Source organism: Rousettus aegyptiacus, unplaced genomic scaffold (assembly GCF_014176215.1).
Source record: "Rousettus aegyptiacus isolate mRouAeg1 unplaced genomic scaffold, mRouAeg1.p scaffold_m13_p_18, whole genome shotgun sequence".
Classification (NCBI taxonomy): Eukaryota; Metazoa; Chordata; class Mammalia; order Chiroptera; family Pteropodidae; genus Rousettus; species Rousettus aegyptiacus.
This window is the reverse complement of record NW_023416293.1, coordinates 19,906,880-19,919,752: the sequence shown is the minus strand read 5'-3', so window position 1 is coordinate 19,919,752 and position 12,873 is coordinate 19,906,880. Positions and strand designations below refer to the sequence as shown.

Below are 12,873 nucleotides of genomic sequence, written 5' to 3'. Positions count from 1 at the left end.
CAGTTTGAAAACAGTTTTTGGGCAGTCCGATGTGTTATGCTGATGAGTTGTCTCATAGCAAAGAAGAGTCCAGTGAAAGTCTTCGTCAGGGAATGATGGGATTACAGTTGTTCTGGAGGAAGGTTCCTATGGCAACCGTGTGTGCTTTGGCTTGAACAGAGAGAGCCTGGAGGCAGCAGGACCATTTAAAAGTTATTGGAATAATCCAGATAAGGTAATAAGGCTTTAAACAGAAGGGGGCCGCAGCTACCTCAGAGCTGTTTTAGAAGAAGTATATTTTAATCTACAGGGCTTTGTACTGATGAGATTTTGAAGGAATAAGGGAAAGAGGAATTTAAACACAATTTTAAGGTTTAAAGCTTGGATATCTAGGAGGATAATGGTTCCATTAACAAAATTAAAAGCAACAAGAGTACAATCGGCTTCGGTCTGATAGGCAGATGTACAGTTTGATTTTGGATGCGTGAGGTAGTCATCTTGTTATTAGTTCTAACTGGTAAACATACTGTTGTATAGAACACATTGAATCAATCGTTCTGATTAACCTACATTTGTGAAATAATGGCTGGGCCTGAAGTGTGTGTAGAGTTATCTCCTTACAACTTATTTTAAAAATAAATTTCATAATAGCTTTTATGATGAACATCAACATGATGCACTGTTCGGTACATTTATGAATCCATTTATCCTAACGAATTTAAAACCCCGAAATGTAGAAAATTCTTGCATTTGTTCAATTGGGAAATAAACTTGGTAACAGAGAAGCAGAGTCAGAGAGATGGGAAGGTTCTTCTCCGATTTAAGACCCCTTGGTCCAGAAGGCACAGCCTCTTGCCTCACGAACAGGGAATCGATTCTCTCAGCGTCGTGTGTGGTTCTCCGCGGGCACAGCGGAGGTAGCAGAGGTCTTTCCGTCCCTGCAGGCTTGCTGCGGGTTACCTGGCGGAACAGGTAAGGCGGGGAACTTGCACTTTTTGTAGGCCCAAAGGTAAAGCTGGGTATTTTAAACAAAAACATAAGGGCAAACAATTAAAAAGTTCTCCTTTGTTACTGTAATTTGAAAAATGAAAGCTCTCCCTGTTTTTCCGTCCTCGCGAACTTATTCAACATGTATGAGTATCGAGGAACCGTAGGCGAGGTACACTTTATGGGAGAAGGTCAGAGCTCTTACCCTGAAACTCAGACACGCGTATGGTAACCCTTCGCCTGGTGGCTGCTGTCTGGAAATAAATTTACAACTCCGTATCAATGCCCCCAAATATATCCCAGGCAAGCTTTTTCATCTCTCTTCACCCCAACCGACTGTACCCCAACCACACTGACTTCAAACTTCAGCCTGCTGTCCTTGGGCATGATGCTTCTTGCGTATACATTTTCCTTCTAATTTACCTGGAAAACATGTGTTTATCCTTTGAGACTAAATTCAAGCATTACGTTTTCTATGATCTTTCTGGAATTCCTCTAGGCAGATTTAGGTTTAAATGAATTATTATGCTTCCCTATTTTGTTTTCCATTTGCCCACTTAGCACTCAGTGTGTCTTCATACATTTATATGACTTGTACGGTTGCTCTGTGTGCTCCGGCTCCTGGTTTGCCCCGGATTCGGGGCTCCCACAGAAACCCAGTAACAAGGGCCGAGGGGCCACTCGCGCCGACCAACCCTGGGTAACTTCCGCTTCCCTGACTCTGCTGGGCTCCCGCTTGTCCCCTCCCCCGCCGCCCCACTCTCTCTTTAAAACGCCCGCCAACCCCTGTACACACTGAAGTCCGATGCTGGACTCTTCCCTACTGATTAAAACCTGTCCTGACTCCTCTAACTAGTGTTCAGCTTTGTTTATCTTTGATAGTAGTTTGGTCAAACACTTTATCTCTATTAAACTTAAGTATTGGGAAACTAAATTGGATTAGTCAGTTTACTATGAGGCAAAATATCGGCTTTTATGGAAAATAACACATTGCTGAAAGTAACATGATTTGCATTATATGGATAATTGAGATAATATATAAAGAGTATTTCCATACTGTCCACTTTGATTTGCAAAGACAGATACAGTCTAAATGTGCCTTTATTACATACAATCTTATGCAGATTTCCAAGATGTAGCAATCGTCAGGGCAAAGCAGAGGGAAGGCCTCAGGCGTCCCTGGTCCAGGTGTCCTGAGCAGAGAGATGCCTAAAGGGGCCGCGGGGAACCTGGTTCTCGCCCCGGTGACAGGTCAAAGGGCAAGTTAATAAAATGGAGGCGCAGAGAAATGAGTTTGTCAGATGGCACGCAGCTCTTAGTGACAGACAAAGTGTCTCGCAGCGCCAGGCAGACGTATATACTCCGTGTGTATTCTCGCTTTTTCTCTCTTCTCTGTCTCTACGGTCCCCTTCTGTTGGCAAGGGGACAGTTTTCCCAAAAATGTACCATTCTACCTTTTGACAATATTTGTTTCAAAGGTCGCTCGTGCCTAACTTCACGGCTGTGGATTTTATGCTATTGTCGCCATCTAGGTTTGTTTGTTCCTAGAACACACTCATGGCAAATATTGAAAAATAGAAAATAAAAAGGCAGGTAAAAGAAATGAATAAAAAGTGACATTTTAAAGCTCTAGCAGTTGTTGCATTGCTTAAAAATAAGCACAATGTGGTAGCTTCGAAGAAAGGCGCATGGGGAGTGTTGGACCCTCACCGTCGTGGGGGGTCGGCGGCCTTCGGGGACTCACGTCGGGGGTATTTTTCTTCTGCGTGGAAATAACTTTACTACTGACTTGGTAACTTTTTCAGCCTCTTAAATATTGAGATCACTGATATCGTAAAAACAAATTTTCTTTCACATGGAAAAATGGACTATTTTAGATTTTTTTTCTCATCAGTTAATTTTATTTCCTTTTTACTTTTCAAATGGTATCATAACACTTAGAACTTTCAATAAAGAACATCTCAAGAAATATTTATTTATGTATGTATTCATTTATTGGTTTATTTATGTCTTTCATTGGGTCCGTCATCTAAATAAGCAGACTGTGACACCCTGGGTCAGCACATGTGGCTCAGCGGGATTCGCGTTCTGGGCGGTGACTTGTATTATGAGTCTAACAAATGATTCTCTCACTCAGTCAAGTATGGTTGTATCTACATTCCTCAGTTCAGAAAAATACCCCTGAGTCTCAGTGCCCTCGAGTCTTCGAGTGCCGGATTAGCCATTAAGTATTTAACAATGTCCCCTTTTCAGTAATGGGGCCCAGAAGCTGGGTAACTGCCTCTCTCAGAGCCTCAGACGCCTCTTAGAGGTATTGGTCGGCAACACTTGCACGAGACTTGGGAGGCGGGAGAGAAACAGAAACCCGTGTGGCCTCTCGGCAGACACAGGCCGGGGCGTGGGCCTCGGAGGCATGAGGTATTTCCAGCCACTCTGGGCACCCCTGAGTCGCTGCGCCAGGTGGCAGGGAGCCGAGCTCCCCGAACGTCGGTCGCATTTCTCCTGGCCCTGCTCGCTTGGTCTTCAAATGGTTTTGAGAGCTGCTCATCTTCTGCACCCAGCGCCTCCTTTCTTGAAACAACTGCTGTGTTGACCGTTTTCCTAACGAAACACTTATTGCTACATGTTCACTTCTGAGAAAACTGATCTCACATTTCTCCAAGAGTAAATCCTTCTCTCTGCGAAGTCCGACGCGGCGCTCCTTTATGCGATCTCACTGTGATGTGACATGCACCCTTCTCGAGTTGTCACAGGGTGTGCGCTGTTTATGAAGAGCGCTGTCCGTGGCCCTGACGAAGCGTGAACATAAATGAGATTCGGGAGCATAAGGAGCCACTGGAAAAGCACACGGCCCGCGTGAGACAGGCCGCGGGCTGGCATGAGAGCCGCGGGAGGCGGTCAACGCAGAAGTTAAAAATCTCTGAGCTAGGCAGCTACGGAGACGCTCTGTAAGAGACGCGACATTCACGTGTGACAGATGAGGAGTGCGAGATCCCAGGGCGGGCAGGGGGCGGGCGGACGGAAAGGCGGGGACCTCTCGGTAGGTGGCTTTGAGCGCAGTGCAGAAGAGTTCGCTCCTTATTCTAGAGTGAGCAAACTTTCGATAACTTTTGAGCCTGGTAATTATATAATTATATTGTCTTCGTAATAAGAAACTCTTTCAGAGAGCGGATAGAATCCTTTCTGCACTGAGACAGGTGGAGGAAAAGGCTCTGTCTCTAGACACTCATTAAGAGTTTGTGACATTAGATGTGGGATGTTCTAGGGAAGAGAGATTAAAGAAGTAAGGTGAAAACGGTATCTATTTTTTTTTTTCTATTTCTTTCTGCTTGCCTCGGGTGGAACAAATTCAGAAATTATACTGTTTATGCGAGCTGCCTGTGTGTCTGATAAACGACAACAACTCCGTTAAAGGAGCTTCTCTCTTCTTTACCCCGTGACATCCTGCTCTCAGCTGTTATTGTGAGTGTCATTTACCTGGGGAAGGAAGATGTGGAGGGGCTTCTGACAGTGACAGGCCAGTCACTCCCTGGCCGGAAGGGAGAGACTCCAAACACAACTCCATCCGACTAGCTGAAGCTCAAAGGCTCGTTAACCCCTCCTTCCTGTCAGCCTTCCTACTCCACCCAGGGCAGGGCCACTTCTCAGGGAATAAAAACGGGGACTTCATAGACATTCACAAACGTATCAGCGAAGACGCAATACAGTAGGTTGGCAAACTAAAGATACAGAACTCTCATGTTTAAAGAATTATTTACAAGAAAGGAAACCGGCCTTCTGTGGGTGAGTCTAGCTATGTTGTGAATGCAAAGCCTGGAAAGAATAATGTTATTTTCATTGCTGGGAGGTTTGATTCAGGGCACTGGGAGTTTTGGGTGAATTTCATGCATTTTCTGGTAGCGGCGCAGAGCTGGCCTGCTCGAGCAAGCTGCTCCAGCTCCGGAAGGGCAGAGCGCCCCTGGGGACAGGCGGCGTGGGGGGTGACTGAGAGGACAGGACGAGCGGGACATCCAGACCACCTCGCTCCCGGCTTCTGTGTCTCTGCCGGTTGCGCGCTCTCTCTCTTTCTTTCTCTCTCTCTCTCTCTCTCTCTCTCATCTGTCATCCGCCTACCTTTTGGCCCTGTGGGGAAAATTTTTTATTAAAAGTATTGGGGTGACATTGGCTAATAAAATCAAATGCGTTTCAAGTGTACAATCCAATAACGTGTCACGTGCACATTGCATTGTGTGTTAACCACCCAAAGGTAGATAGATGTCCTTCTGTCACCGAATGTTTGGCCCTTACACCTGTGCGGCTCGGCCTCCGGCTTCCCTGTGGCAGCCGCTGATCACCGCCCGCGTCTGCGAGTCTGTTTGTCATGTTTATTTGTTGCTTTCATTTCTATATTCCACACACGAGTCATGTGGTTCTCAGCTTCTCCTGTCTGGCTCATTTCACTTAGCATGAGAATCTCGGGATCCATCATGTTGTCGCAAATGGGACTATTATTTCACCTTTTCTTATGGCTGAGCAACGTTCCGCTGGGTGGATGTGCATGTCCGCAATCGAGCAGGTGCTTCTGCCTGCCTCCGCCTGGTTTCCCACCTGCTTAAACTCTTAGGTTGAACTGAGGGGGCTTCACCTGAGTCTTGAGTTCTCTAAAATTCTATCACTGCAATAAAAAAAAAAGTAGTATAAATACTTTAAAGACTCTTGTATGTGTTCTTTTAAATTCGCCTGGATTTTCCTCAGGGATGCCCGCTATTATTTGCTTTTTTTCTCTGTCAAGAATCCCAGTGGTAATGTATCACCATCCTTTGGTTTTACTGAAAGTCATTTTCAGTAGAATTAAAATTTCCGATGAAAAAGAGACTTTTGATGGGGAAAACTTTCTGATGAAATTATACTTATTGTTTTCTTTCTGAAGGAGGCTTCAAAATGTTGGCTCAGAGGTGGAGGGAATAATCCGAACATGTTTGGCAAAGACACTAGTGTAGGAATTTCAGGTGTTTGGTATATGTTCAAATTCAACTCTGTGTTGTCTGGCAAATACTTAGATGACTTAACAGAAGGGATGGCTACAAATAAGCTAGGACCAATGCTTGCGAAGATAATGGGCATCGAAGCAATTTTTTTAAAAATCAATTTCCCTTTCTTTAACACCAGTGATACAGATGCAAATTGGAAGATAATTTACTCTGGCAGAAATAGCATTACCGGTTGATCTTTGCTTTGGATTGCCTACATTTTAATATTCTATTTATCTCATTCACCAGCTTTACAACAGATAATAAAAATTTGAGTTTATCTTTCTATGTGCTGAAAATCAGCTATATCCATTTCAGAATGGGAGAATTTGTTTGGCTTTGTTCTATTTATAGCAGCCAGGGTATTTGGTTAATATGTTTTCATTATGTTTCTCATGCTCACATTATTTGCATGTCCTTTTCCTTTATTTGCAGTGATCCTGGTTAACCTTTCATGAATATGATTCTGAATTTTCTCTTCATAACATCAAGAGAATGACTCAATCTAAGGCAGATTTTGTTTTCCTTTTTTACATGGGTGGTTTTCTTTCCTGCTGAATTGTTAAAGGCCATACTCTTTCAGATATTTTCTCCAGGTTTTTCCAGCCTCTCATAGAAAGAAAACTTCAACTTGGGAAAAAAAAAAAAAAACATGGAAAGGAATCAAAAACATCTTGCACAAAAGAGACAAATGAACAAGTATGTGTCAGCTTCATAGGACGACACTGGCCAATGAGGAGGGCAGTCTTGCCCTGTGTCACCTGGGGTCAGCCACCCGGGAACCAGGGGTGCACATCTGGAACACTGTGCCACAAGAAGGTCCAGCCTTCTAGAGTTCAGGACCAACGTAACTGAAACCTAAGCAAAATAAATAACGCCATGAAACTAGATAATACTTCTCTGAGGAAGCGGGGATGAGCGCCCAGAAAACTGCCTTTCATACATCCATAAATTACATTTCTCTAGGTAGCTCGATAATTCTCGTCTTCTGTTCTATCTCCAGCCCTTTGGGCTTTTGATGACAAGCTTTTCATAACTGGCCCTCCCTTTTTTTCTTGGGTTGTTTTCTTTAAAAACAATTTTCTCAAAATATATTAAACATCCAAAAAGTATACAGCTTAATAAATTTTTCACGAATTGCCCACATCTTATACCAGCATTCGGGTAAGAAAGCAGAACACAAAGCTCTCTTCACGGCCAGGGACTTTCTCTGCCAGGAGCAGTACTGTCCAATTTCTAACAGCTTAGAATAGTGTTGTCTGTTTTTGAAACGTTTGTGAATGGAATTATACACTATGTATTCCTTTTTGTCTGGCTTCTTTCAGTTGACATTGAGTTTATGATATTCATCCATTTCATTGCATATGGTTTCAGTTTGCTCGTTCCTGATGTCAGATAGGAATTCATTGATTATGCTACAGGTTATTTTTTTCACTCAACTATTGATAAGCATTTGTTTAGTTTCCAGGTTTTTTTGTTTTTACAATTAGTGTTTACATGAACATCTGTGTACATGTCTTCTGGTAAATACAGATGTATATGTCTCAGATGTACACTGGGGGCAGAATTGATGGATCACAGGCATTGGACTTATTTAGCTTATTAGTCACTGTCAAATAGTTTTCCAGAGCGAACATGTCAATATACACATTCTTATCTAAATTTGGTATATATTTGTTTCTTCTTCTCTTTGTCTTTTATCGTCTTTTTAAATTTTAGCCATTCTAATGGGAACGTAATTGTATGACATTGCGTTTTTAACATTTGCATTTTCTTAACTTCCATTAGGTTGAGCGCATTTTATATGTATTTTGGCCATTTAAATATACTTGTCTGAATTGCCTGAATAGGTCTTTTTGCCCATATTTTTATTTTAGTTTGAGTATTTCTCATCGGCTTGTAGAAATTCTTTATACATTATGGATACAAGTCCTTCGTCAGAAATTACAAATACCTTCTCCCATCCCATGTCACAGGCTTTTCTCTTTAGTAATAAAGTCTCTAATTATAATATGTTCTGATTCCTCAAAGCTTTTGTTATTATTTGTGATTATTTATTTGCATGTACTGTTTAAGAACTTTCTGCCTCCTCCAAGTCCCAAAGAAACTCTGTTTTCTTCTGAAGTTTCTGTTGTTTAACCTTTTTTTATTTAGATCTGCAATAAATATGGAGATAATTTTGGCATGCACTGTGGTGTTTGGCTCAAGAATTGGTTCTTCCAAATGGATATCCAACTGACAGAGCAACACGTATTTAAAAACAAAACAAAACCCCTCCCTGCACTGCAATGACCTTTGTCCAAGTAGTCATGTGTGTGTGTGGTTGCTTTTTTTTTGAAAGTACAAAACTCAGGTAAATTAAGTATGTAGTGGTTTGGTATGTGTGTGCAAGCGTGTGTGTGTGTGTGCTCGTGTACTTATTTTAGTCATTAGTTGTATGGTCTGATGGCTTTCACTAATCGTATACAATTGCATGACCTCCGTCAAATTCAAGATTTAGAAAAGTTCCATCACTCTAAGATCGCCTCATGCCCTCTTGCACACGGCTGCCTCCAGCCTCCCGGACACAGGCAACCACGGACCTTCTTTCTGTCATTGTAATTTTGCATTTTCAATCATTTCATTTAAATATGCTTATACTATGAAGTCTTTTGTATTTGACTTACTTCTCTAACAAAATATTTCTGATACTCATCTCTGTTGTTATTCCTATTGATATTTGGTTCTTTTGTATTGCTGAGTGATGTTCCATAGTATGACCGTTATACAATATGCCTATCCATTTACCAGTTAATGAACAACTGGATTGCTTTGAATGTTGCGTCATGAATAGTGCTGCTATAAATATCAGAGAAGTTTTATGTGGACATGTGTGTTCTTGAGTTTGTCTTGGCTGGTGTCTCTAATGAAGCCCTGGATAATAGAATGTCTGTAATGACAGAAATGTCCCTACGGGCACACTGTACAGTACAAACCACTAGCCGCATGGGGCTAGAATTTAATGTGTCTAGTGTCGCTGAGAAACTTCATTTTTGAAGTTTATTTAATTTTAATTAATTTACATTTAAATTTAAATGGCCAGCGCATGTGACTAGTGGCTACTGCACAACGCCGTGAGTGGGGTCGCCAGGTCAAATGGCAAATGTGTGTTCGATTTCGTAGCATGTTAACACGGCACTTTTCATGATGTTCGTATGTTGCCCTTCCCACTAGCCATGCAGATACTTCTAATTGCTCCACATTTTTGCCAATACCTGGTAACGTCAGTTGTTTTAACGTTAGCTATTCTAGCGGGTGGTTTGAGAATGTATTTTTCTATTGAGTAGAGATTTGGGGTATATTGTATGTGTTCAATGGCCGTCGTATGTCTTCTTTTGAACTGTCTGTGCGAATGTATTGTCATTTGTCATTGGATCATTTGTCTTACTATTATTGACTTGTTCTTTATTCTGGAGACAAGCCCTTTGTCAGATTTATGTTTTGCAAATATTTTCTCCCAAATGTAGCTTGCCTTTTTGTTAATTTAAATATATCTTTTAAAGAATGTAATAGTTCATTTTATGTGTCAACTTGGCTAGACTATGGTGCCCAGATATTTGGTCGAATGTTATTCGGGATGTTTCTGTGAAGGGAACATGTGGATGAGATTCACAATTAAACTGACGGACTTTGAGCAAAGCAGTTTATCCTCCCTAATGTGGATAGATCTCATGCAATCAGTCCAAGGCCTTAATGAACAATGGCTGACCTCTCAGAGCTAGAAGAGGCTCTGCCAGCAGACGCCCTTTGGGCGTGCGCTGCCGCCCTCCCTTGGGTCTGCAGTTTGCTGGCCTCCTCTGCAGATTTTGGACTCATCAACCTTCTGCAATCACATGAACCAATTCCTTAAAATAAATGAGAGAGAGAGAGACAGAGACAGAGACAGAGAGAAAGATCATCTATCTGTAGCCTGTTGGTTCTGTTTCTCTGGAAAACTTTAATACAAAGGGTACATAAAAGAGTAGATGTTTTTAACTTTGACGAAGTTCATTTTATTAATTGGTTTATTCTTCTATAAGTTGATTTTTTTTGCACGTGCTATGCTTAAGAATTCTTTCCTTACCCAATGTCACAAAGCTTTTCTCCTCTTTTTCTCCTCTTTTTGTTTTGTGGTTTTTAGCTCTTATACTTAGATCTATGATTCATTTCGAGTTAAATTTTATTTCCGGTGTGAGTTTAGGGTATAACACTTTTCATATAGATATCCTATTATTCTAATACCATTGTTATAAAGGCTCTGTTTATCCATTAAATTACATTTATACATTTGGAAAAAAAAACAGTTTACCAGGTAATATGGATTTATTATTGACCTTATTCTGTTCCATTAATCTATATACCTCTCCTGATGCTAGTACCATACTGACTTGATTAATGTAGCTTTATAATAACTATTAAAATCAGGGTGTATAAGTTCAAACTTGGCCTTTTTCCTTTACCTGTTTAAGGTCCTTTGTATTTGCATATAAATTTTAAAATCAATTTGTTTATTTTTTTAAAATAATATTCTGCTAGTATTTTAGTTGGAATTGCATGGACACTATTGGTCAACTTTGGGAGAATTGCCATGATAACAACATTGAGTCTTCCAAAACATGCAATGTTTTATAGTTTTTAGAGTATTTATCTTGCACTTTTCAATTATTTGTTTTCAGTATTTTGATGTTATCGTAAATGAAATTGTCATATAATTTCATTTTTAATTTTATTATTGCTGGGATAGATGGAAACAAATTATTTGTGTATATTGATCTTGTACCCTGCGATCTTGTTAAATTTTTTTATCCTAGTAAATTTCTTGGTAAGTTCTTTAAAGATTTCTACATATTTGAACATGCCATTTTAAGTTAAGAGTTTTACTTTTTTTTTTCCCAAATTTTTATCCTTTTTGTTTCTTTTTCGTGCTTTACTGCACTGGATAGGGACTTCAGTACAGGACTGAACAGAAGTGTTGAAAGCAGACATTCTCGCCTCGATCCTGGTCTTAGCTAGAAAGCGCCAAGCCTTTGGTGTCGAGTGTGATGTTAGCTGTTAATTCGATCATAGATGCCTTCGGTCAGGCTGAGGACCTTCCCTTGTATTCCTGGGTCTCGAGAAGTGTGATCATAAATTAGAGTTGATTTTTTTTTTTTGCATCTATTGCAATACTTACCTGTGTTTTACCCTTTATTCATTAACATAGCAAATTACATTTGTTGATTTTAAATGTTATAAAAGTATTAAAATTTCTGAAATAAATGGTCATGAAGTATTATCTTTTTATATACTGTTGAATTCAATTTGATAAAATTTCATTAAATGTTCTATGTGTAAATTTTTGGGAGAGAATCACCTGCGGCTGCCTTTTCTCACATCGTCACTTTGGAGTCACGGCGGTAATGGCCTCGTGCAAGGTCTGAGCTGCGAGGCATTCCCTCTTCTACTCTCTGAAAGTCTGGGTTAAAATGGTAATAATTCTGTCTAAAATATTTGAAAGAACACCCCAGCATAGCCATATCCAAATTTGCTTCAAGGAAGGTATTACAGTTTGAAATGAATATTTTCAATTGAAGGAGGGTTTTTAAATTTTCCATTTCTTTTAGAAATGATTTTTGGTAATTTTTGCCTTTCTTGGGAGAGTGCTCATTGCATCTAGGTTATCAAATGTATTGGTACCATGTTGTTCACAATACTCCCTCATACGACAGGTAGCTACGTTCCCTTTGTACTCTTAATACGGCCACTTCTTTTCCTTTATCTGTTTAGTCTTGCTAGAGGCTTATCTGTTTTAGTGAACTTTTCAGAGCCAGGTTTTTGTTCATTAATTCTCCCTATTTTTCAGTTTTCTATTTAAAAGAATTCTGCTTTTTAGTTTTTCACTTTTTAGGCAAGGCAACCCTTTTTTATTTCTTTATGTCTACAGCACCTGGTCTTCCTAGGGGGTCTCCCATCCAGGTACTAACCAGGCCCAACCCTGCTTAGCTTCTGAGATCAGATGAGATGGGCTTGTTCAGGGCTGCATGACCATAGACTTTAGAATTCTGCTTTTATCTTTATTATTTTCCTCCTTCAGCATAGTTTGCATATACTTTCTCTTCTTTTTCTAATTTATTATGGTGAGCAACAGATTAATTAATTTCAATTTTTCTTTTTCCATAAAGAAAAACAAGCCCGAGCAGGCCCTCCTCAGTGCAAGAGGAAGATTCAAACCTCACAAGCCCGGCCTGAGCACAGCCAAGCTCCCCCGGCCCTGCCTGCGGCCAGGACCCAGCCTGTCGTTCCCGGCCTGCTCCTGCCCTCTGCCCTGCCTCTGCAGGACCTCGGCTGTGCACGTCATGAGCCTTTCCGTGCCCTTTCTGTGTGTGCAGTTACGGCCTCACCAGCCTCGATGTCTAAATCAAACTTTAGATGGGGATTCACCTGCCTCCGCGACGGCCACAGCAGCGGTTAGTTTAGGTGCTGGGTCTTCCTTCGCTGTTCGCATGGTGTGCGTTTCCCGGACAGTCACTTTATCTTCCCTCGCCTACATTTAAAGCATGACTCTTAGAGACATCTTGTAATCGGGACTAGTTTTTAAATCCATTCTGGCAATCTCTATCTTTTAGCTGTTGTGCATTTCATCTTATATAATTTGTCATGTGAGACTTTGTTTGGGTCTATCGTTTGGGTCTATTATTTGTTAAATTGTCTCTTCTTTTTCTGTTCCTGTTTTTCTTTTTATTGGCTTTTGTCAGATTGTTTAAATATTTTCAGAATTCCATTTAAATTTTTCTATTGACCTTTTACACATCTAACCGCTATGAGTACCATAGCAGTTTACGTGAAACGTAAAAACCACACAGGCCATGGCCCGGCCCGATTTTCCACATTATAATTATTA

General features: G+C 40.7%; 1 pseudogene; it reads right to left on the bottom strand.

Annotated features, from left to right (window-relative positions):
- Window positions 1-11,907: 11,907 nt before the first annotated feature.
- On the bottom strand, window positions 11,908-12,025 carry LOC118613422 (annotated as a pseudogene).
- Between the last annotated feature and the right edge of the window lie 848 nt (window positions 12,026-12,873).